Source organism: Drosophila innubila (assembly GCF_004354385.1).
Source record: "Drosophila innubila isolate TH190305 chromosome 2R unlocalized genomic scaffold, UK_Dinn_1.0 1_C_2R, whole genome shotgun sequence".
Lineage (NCBI taxonomy): Eukaryota > Metazoa > Arthropoda > Insecta > Diptera > Drosophilidae > Drosophila > Drosophila innubila.
In genome coordinates, this window is record NW_022995374.1 from 1,484,698 (window position 1) to 1,494,093 (window position 9,396).

A 9,396-nucleotide genomic window follows, 5' to 3' on the forward strand; every position below is an offset into this window, starting at 1 on the left:
CTCTTCTAATTCTCTTTCTCATGCCAAAGTCACAGTCTGTCTCGAAAATGTGGCAACAACAAACAACAGTGGCAGCAACTTCCACTTGACCAGCGCACACAAATGGAAATATTTGTAGCGGTTAGCGTTTAATTGAAATGCATTTGGCTTGTTTGCTGTCAATCAAAGCCGCATTGCAGCCATGCAACATTGCCACATTGCAACACTGTGTGGCAACAACGATCCTATCCTATTCTCTCTCTCTCTCTTTCTCTGTGTGTGACCATGACAGTGGGAAGTCCATTCCATCGATGATCAATTATTCGCAATGCAACTGTCTGTCTGTCTGTCTGTCCGTCTGTCCGGCTGTCTGTCTGTCCATTGTGACCTTCTCGCTGACTCCTCTCAGCCAGTTAAGACCGTTATGGCCATACTTTACGGTCCATGTGTGAGTTTTATTAGCCAGCTTTATACCCCAATGTTAATGGGGTGCCTTCTGCCTTGCTACCATATTTGCTTGCCACATTTGCCAATCCTTCTTTGATCACATAATTAAGCCAGAAAAGCGCACTTAATCGAGCTTAATTCGATTAGTATTTTATGATCAATTTATTCATAATTTTTTATGTATTTTTAAGATTTTATTAATCTTTCCTCTTCAATTATTCAATTATAATATTTGTTGTAAAGTTTCCGTATCTACAGTTAAGGATTAAGGACTTACAACTCCCATAACTTTACAAAAACACAACAGATTTCCTTGTGGAATGTCAATTTTATTATTTTATGACCGTTATTTTAATTCTGCATCAAAATTAAAAGAAAAAAATGTTTTTCACAAACTTTAAACTGTCACAACTTGGTCAAATCCCAATTGATTTTCTTCCATATAAAGATTCTTTATATTTCATTTTAATACACTATACTAGTATCTTCCTCGATCTTTATGGTTGACCTATGATATATGACTATATTATTAGATTTCATCAGTTGGTTTTTAAAGCTTGTTAATGTTCTGACTGCCCCCAAAAAAACTGCTTTATGAGTAGTTCGTAATTGTGTTGAGCTTGACTCTTACCGTTATGGACCCCATACGGAACTGTGAAGTGTGGCATGCCCCATGTGCCTCATGTGTGCACCTTTTCATGTTTATTGCCGCCGCGGCGCATGGGGCAATTGATAATAATTTTTGAGAACGCGACCGCAAGAGAACATACAAAATAACAAAATAAAAAATAAACAGAGCCAATGCAAACATTATTCAAGCGTTATTTATGAATACAATTGCAGTTGCAAGTTGCGAGTTGCAAGTTTGTTTAAGCACAGCAATAACAACAACAACAACAGCAACAACAACATTATGAGCAACAAGTGAATCAATAACAAGGAGCACAGCATCCGAGCATCGGCAGACTTGAACTGGTTTGCTCCATCGACAACGACGACTTCGGCAGACGACATCCACGGATCAGACAGTCAACCCGACCGTCGACCGTCGACCGTCGACTGCGGTTTTCGGGCCACATCGAGACGTGTGTCCAAAGTTTGCATAAGTTGCTCGTTCAGCTGGACCTCAGTTCGAGTTGCTGCTGCTGTTTCCAAGTCCCTGTACCTTAAAGCCCCAAAGGGTCTATTCAAATTGACAATAAAAATCAGATTGTAGGAGCTAGACACAGTAAACTTTGTATTTATTTTGTATTGAGATTTAACGATAGGTGTTGTAATTTTCATGGCGATCTCATAAAACAAATCGGGTATCAGTGTCAGTATCGATTTGCAAACATTTTAAAATTTTAAGATGTCGTTTTATAATAAATATGACATAAAAATAAACAGACCGAGGGCAACAAAAATTATTTTGAAAGAATTTTAAAATATTTGAATGCAGAATGTATTTAGAAGCCAAATCATGATCAAAATGACATTCCGCTTGAAAATCGGTTCAGTTTTGATCAAGTTATGTCAGTTTGAAGTTGGTCGGACTGCGGATTTAGCCACTTTACAAGTCCAAATTTTTGTTCAATTTCACATGATTTTTTACAAAAAAATGAAACGTCTCAGAATCAAGTTTAAGGTGTTGTTTTATACTAATTACGATATAAGGAGTTGATTAAAAGTGAAAACTTGAGATTTAAAATTTTGAATTTTCGAAATTTCTAAGGGGGGACCCTTAGCATCGAAATCAATATCTGGTGGAATCTAGAGGAAAATATTTTTTTTTAAGAATTTATTTAAATTTATATGCAGAATGAATTAAAATGCCAAATAATGATCAAAATGACATTCCGCTTGAAAATCGGTTCAGTTTTACTCAAGTTATGATAGTTTGAAGTTGGTCAGACTGCGGATTTAGCCACTTTACAAGTCCAAATTTTCGTTCAATTTCACATGATTTTTTACAAAAAAATGAAAGGTCCCAGAATCAAGTTTAAAGTGTTGTTTTATACTAATTACGATATAAGGGGTCGATTAAAAGTGAAAACTTTAGATTTAAAATTTTGAATTTTCAAAATTTCAAAGGGGGGACCCTTACCATCGAAATCGAATCTTGGTCGAAAATAATTAAATTTTTTAAATGAACAAAAACTGAATACATAATGAATTTAGAGGCCAAATCATGATCAAAATGACATTCCGTTTGAAAATCGATTCAGTTTTGATCAAGTTATGACAGCTGGAAGTTGAACAAGTCCTTACTGTTTACTGTTAATAAAAATCTAATTTTTTAACCATTGAAAAAATTAATGTCTGAATTAACAATATTTTACTAACATTAAAAAAAGTAGATTCTGTAAATGAAATGACATTTTAGTTACATTAATAGAGCAATGATAGTTACATTTACATTTCATTAACATTTAGAAGAGTTCTGCTAATGAATTGACATTTCATTAACATTAAAAAAGTAATTTAGCCAGCAAATATTAGCACTGAAAAAAGTAAACCTATTAAAATTACATTTAAATAATATTACAAAATGAAATCCAATGAACGTCTTTCCTGATGACATTTAATAATTGTAATGTAAAATAATTAAATTCGCATCAATAATCGATTATTATTTTTTTGTTTTAGATAATTTAAGCTATCATCTTTATTTTCATTATTTATTTTTTAAGAAATTAGTACAGAGTCGCTTGCAGTCGAGTTTGCTCAGCTGTTGCCGTTGCTAATAGGTTTTTTCTTTTATTCTGCATTTTACAGTTAAAGATTTATGGATCATGTTGGCAGCCGATACGCGTACTATAATTGTGTGTAGGTAACGCAACAAGAGATGCAGAGATCAGCTTCGATTTTCCCCGCTTTTCCCCGATCTTCCCGCCGATCTCATGTCGATGGTACACAGAAATTTATGCCGAATCTGGAGGCAACTGCATTTCGATTTAGATCCAAATCGACGCCCGTTACAAAGATACAAATACGTAAACAACAAAGAGATGTAAATGCAGTCCAAACTCCAGATTCCGGATTCCTGATCTCACTAGGTCATAAAAATCGAAGACGAAGTCGATGACGGCCTTTAGAATTGTATATGGTCTAGAGTTGCAGGCTTAACGGAATTGCTTTTTTCTTCTATTTTTTTGTTGGGTATGTCTTGTAACGTTTATAAAAAACTTTCACAATCTAGAAAAAAATAAAAATGTAGCGAGCATAAACAAAAAATTCAACAAACTGTAAATGCAGCAGTTAATAGTTAATGTTTATATACATGCGTAAGATGTCGCCAACTAAAGCATAATTATTATAGCCCAGTCCGAGTTTGGAATGAAGTTGGGAATGGCAAACGGAGGCACAAGTTGCACAAATCACGACTCAAGACTCTAGACTCTAAACTCTAGATTGTTGCAGCTAAAGGAGATGGCAATTTTTATTTGTTGTTGTGGTTTGTTGTTGAACATTTCGATGCGTGGCAGTTGCAAGTTGCCAGTTGCCATCTAGTTGCGGCTGCTTAACTGTTTTTTAATTGAAACCAGTTTGTTGTAATTGTTTTTTTGGCCCGTTCGAAAAGCGATGCCGCCTTATATGCAATAACTTGTCGTTATGTCAAACAGATTGGCCGTGTAATTTGAGCAACGGGTCTCATTCAAACTGAGTACTCAAACTCATACTCAAACTCAAACACATACTCAAACTCACACCCAAAACGTTGGACGCATTTTTTTAAATTTGAATTTTCTTTTATTCAGTTTCCATTCAAAACAACTTCTATAAGATCTGCTTATAAATAATTGTGCCGATTTTTTTAATATTTATTTTTAATTTTTTGTCTTTTAAAGTCTTTTCTTGTGCATATTCAGGCATTTCAAGTTCTTTTTTATAATCACGACTGAAACTCATATCAAAATTTTAATCAAACAATAATATTAATTTTATTAAATCAAAGTGTCCTAAATAATAACTAAAGTGCATAATATATTTACTTTAAACTGTTATTTTATTTATTTATTTAATTAATTATTTATTTTTTAATTTTCATTAAAGAAATATATTAATATTTTTTTAACAAAGATATATATTTTTAAGCCAGCAAGTATGATCTATCATTTTAATACAAAGCTCTTTAAATTGCATAGTAATATGAAATCTTACAATTAATTTTTAATTATATTTTTCTTTTGGTTTTTCAAATGTTATTTTAAAAGATAAACATAATTGCTTACATCTATTTATAAAGTTAAATAATTATATATATATTTTTTAAACAACAACAAGATTTAATTTCTTAAAACTTTTGTTAAAATTTTAATACAGATTTCATTTAACTGCATAATAATATAATTTCTTACAAATTTTAATTTAAGAGATTATTATAATTGCTTGCATTTATTTTAAAACTTTACCTATTTTTCGGGTTTCTCATGTTTTCACTTGTTCTAGTTGTTTTTGTACCACAACCAACACTCAACGCTCTCGACTGTGACTAAAGTGAGAAAATTGTTATAAATTACAAGTTGAACAAATGACAAATGATGCACGTACTGTTATCAAATTGGGGCAAGCAATGCGGCACAGTCTTTGTAGTCCAACAATGAGATTTATCATGCCTCTTCCATATTCTGGTCCTTCTTCTTCTTCTCAGTCTCCAGTTTCTTTGGCACGTGCACGAGGATGCAAGTTGTCCCATTAGATTGAGATTCTCTTCCTGCTTTGAGAGCCGTTAGTTTAGCACACAGCACGCGATGTTGAACGGTACATCAACATCATCAGTATCATTATCATTATCATCATCATCATCATCATCATCATGCTGTTCATTATTGTCATGTCTAAGCGAAAAACACGCACACGCTGCGTATACTTGACTTGAGCGACATCGATGTTAATTAATGTGCTTAAAGAGCTCACAATTCACACATCAAAACATTTCTTATACAATTTGTCAAAACAAAAACTTATACTTTCGAGTTATAAGAGCGTAAAACTTGCTTGCAGCTGAAGAAAGAAAGAAATCTGGAGAAAGAAAAAACTCGTTTAAGAGCGACACCAAAGTTTTCGCCGACTTCCTCAGCTTGAAGACGCAATCGAGTCTTGAGTCTTCAGTCTTCAGTCTTCTCTTTGCAGAGTCTCAGTCGCTTCGATGACGGCGACCTTGATAGACGTGCCAGCGGCTTCAAACAAGAAAATCTTCAAAAACAAACTCGATTTTTGGTCAAAAAAGAAAAGCGTCGTCGAGCAAAATCAAACGTTATTTTTCACTTTGCTTTCTTTGCAATGAAAAAATATAAAATCAAATAAACATAATTTCTAATTAATGCTGTTGTCGTGTTTTTGTATACTAAAAAATGCTGTGGAAATTGTGAAAAATGTGCAAATGAAAAGTGCAGTCAATAAAAGAAAAAACAACACCAAATCACAATAACAACAAATAACTGTGTGTGCAAATCGTGTCTTAAATAAAGATAATTTAAATAAAAATTTTATCATATAAAAAAAATTAAAGCAAATGCTAAAAATTCAACACTTTGTTCTAACGTTAACAACTTGTTAACTTGCCTGCAATTTGTATGCAAACCTCCAGGTGTTAATTTATTCATTGGCCGGAACTTTAAACAGACTGTGAGTAAAAGATTTTGCCAGGTCAAATTTGCATTTCATTTTGCCCCAAAGAAAACGTTAAGAAAGCGAGGAAGTTTTTAGACCAGCAGCCAAAAGGGTAAACCAGGCTTATGCTTATGTGTTTAGATCTCAGAGACATTAAAAGTTAAATAAATCAGAATGTTGTTTAGAGTAAATAAAAATTGAATAAAAAGTTATTCATTTCTTTTGCTGAAAATTGCATCTCAATCGGTTGATAAAAAGAGAAATAAATTTACATTTATATGTAAAACAAATAAATACACGTTATATATTACAAATAGTTGACTGTATAAAATGGTTAAAATTAGTGTAAGATTTTTTTTTTTTTTTGCGGATTTATGTGCCCAGTTTTGTTATAATTTATTTATTTATTTGTTTATTAATCTATGTATGTTTTACTATTGGTTCTATTTTATTCTAAAATAACTGCTCTCAAAACAATTTTAGTTTACAATGAATACTTCAATGTATTCGAATTTATTTATTTAAAGTTGTAATATAAAATTAATCACAAACAAAATAAAAAATAAAAAAATATTTTAATTGTTATCAAAACAATATTGTAGCAAAAATTCTTTTGTGAGCTTGTTAATATAAAAATGTGTAAATCAAATTAGTATTTAAAAATATTTGTGAATTTATAAATACTTCTTTTAATTTATTTTGATTCTTTTAATTTGTTTGGGCATCAAACAGTCGAGCAGCTTGTTTTTATTTTTAGCATTGCCAGTTGCAAATCCAAATCCATTTCCCTTTGCATTTTGTGGGCTGCCCTTGCTGGGCATTTGAATGAAATTAAGCTTATCAGACCATTGAGTTTAGGTCACTGGGCAGACACTTTTTGAAAAGAGTTCAAGCTGTAGTCTTGAGGTGAAAGTAATTTGCCGAAAAAAATACCAAAAAAAAATACAGAAAATATACAGATATCATAAGAGAGCTAAGAGATCTAACAGCAATGGAAATGGTCAATGGCCAATCTGCTGACCACTCGACTGGAGCTGGAGTTGGAGATAAAGCTGAGGTTGGTGCTGAAGTTGGAGTTGGCTTTTAAAGTTGGTAGCAGCGTTCAGTGCACTGTCGTAATTTAGTTTTAACAACTATATTTTTTTTTTTGAAAAGACCGTTGTTGGCCAGGCCCTTGCCTAGTGTTGTTGTTGTCTGTTGGTCTGGCCAAAAAGCATAAACATAAGCATAAGTACACATTAAAGCACATTAAAGCAAATGATGCGCTTCTCTGGCCACAACAATGGATGTTGAATAAATTTCAAATTTGTTATTATACACACACACACACACACACACATGAATGGTAAGCAGTTGGATAGTAACGAAATCAGCGAGGAATTGAGAAAAAGCAGCTTCTCTGCTCTGTGTTGTGTTCTGTGCTCGTTCTAAGTGTTAAAAGTACGCCGAGTGTGACGTCGACTGCACTCGGAAGCAGACAATAGACAATAACAACAATAACAACAACAACAAGAGCTAAGGTGCTGCAGATGGTGGTGCATCTGCGTGCCACATGCCGCAGGTTACAATGCGTTGTGGCAATGCATAAATTTATTATGCGCAGACTTAGAACAATGTGCAATGCTAAAGCTATAGCTATGGTTAAAGCCAAAGCTAACGCCATATCGTGTTGCCTAATAATTAATGAACGTGCATGAAAATACAACTACAAACACACATACATGGCTGGTGGCATGCAGCAAGTTGCACACATCAGTGTTGTCATAACAGCATTTTTTATCCCTCCAATTTGGCTTTTTTTGAAACTAAAAAATAATGTGAAAAAACTAGATTTTTTTTAAAGTCAGTGTCTATAAACAAATAATTAGTCACGTTATTTTTAAATTTATATAAAACCAAAAGTTCTCAGTATTTCTTATATTTTGATCTTGTGTTAAAAAAACAGCACTTTTGCTTGCAAATATTCAAGTAGAACATAAATTCATACAGTTAAAATTGATAAATAATAATAATTATATCTTTCAAAATCATAAAATACTTTTTATGATAAACTTTGGGGGACTATATTAATATTTCATAACAAGCAAACCTAATAAAATAATCAGTATTTTTAAGTTTTTATTTGTTGAAAAATTTAGCTTTTTTTTGTCCTACTTCGCAATAAAAAAACCTTTTTCTGGCTTATTAAAAGCTGACAACACTGGCACACATCCATGTCTAACTCCCCTCCGCTGTCTCTTTCTCTCTCTCTATCATTCTGTCTCCCTCTGTCTCACTGGTGCGCACAAAGTTCAATTACCTGTTAATTGAGTTTAGTCGAATGCAAAAAGTCTCGACCTGGCCAACAGTTTTCCCAGCAAATCATTGAGCACAATCATCAAAATCCCATCACCTTCATCTGCAACATAAGCTCTTTTTATTTATATATCCATCTATATTTGTTACACTCTCAATGTATTGCTGTTGCAGCTAAAACAAACATAAAGAAAAGAAACAGTTGGAAATCAGGTCATTAATGTCATTAAATTGTTTCAAAATGCAAGAGATTGGCCCAGAGACAAAGCTAAAAACAAACTACAACTTTGGCTTAAGCAAAAGTCACAAATCAAATCAAATCAATAATACATACGATAATAATAATAATAACAATAAAAAAAGGCAACATATTGTTTTGGCTTTAGTGCCAGCTAACTGTATAAACGACTTCAGTTCGATGACTGATGCTGTTCACTGCTCAATCAAAATCCCAAAATCAAAAGACTTAGGCAACGAACTCGACGGCCGCACAAAATTTTACTTTCAAATTAGGCCGCAAACTGTTGCTTTTATCGCTTTCTTCTCATTCTTGGACATAATGATTGTTTCCACTTTGCTGTTCTTCTTTTGTACGTAAAATAAAAAAAACAACCTAAGTATAACTAACAGTTAGAAGTCCCCAATAATTTTATTTTTCTGGTCTTTTTTTTTTTGTGTGAAATATTTATGTAAATTAAGCAAACGCTGTCAAGCAGCTAAAGTGCAACTGATTAGCGGTATAAACACACTTGGTGTAAGCTGACTATATACTTAACTCTCACACTGCATGGGTGTGTGTGTGTGTGTATGTAGATTAAGCTGGCATAACTGCAGCGCGCTTTTTGGTAACGGTACTAACCTGGCCACAACTGTGGCACACTCATATAAATACGCAGCATGTTCCCAGGCAACAACAACAACAACAACAGCAGCAGCAACAACAACAACGACGACGCACTTGCCTCTTATATTTCCATTTTCCAACTTCCATTTTCCGATCCAACTCCCAACTCCCCATTGCCAACAGCTATAACTAATTCCCCCCTTCTCATATGTGTGTGTGCCTTGGTTTATAAGTAT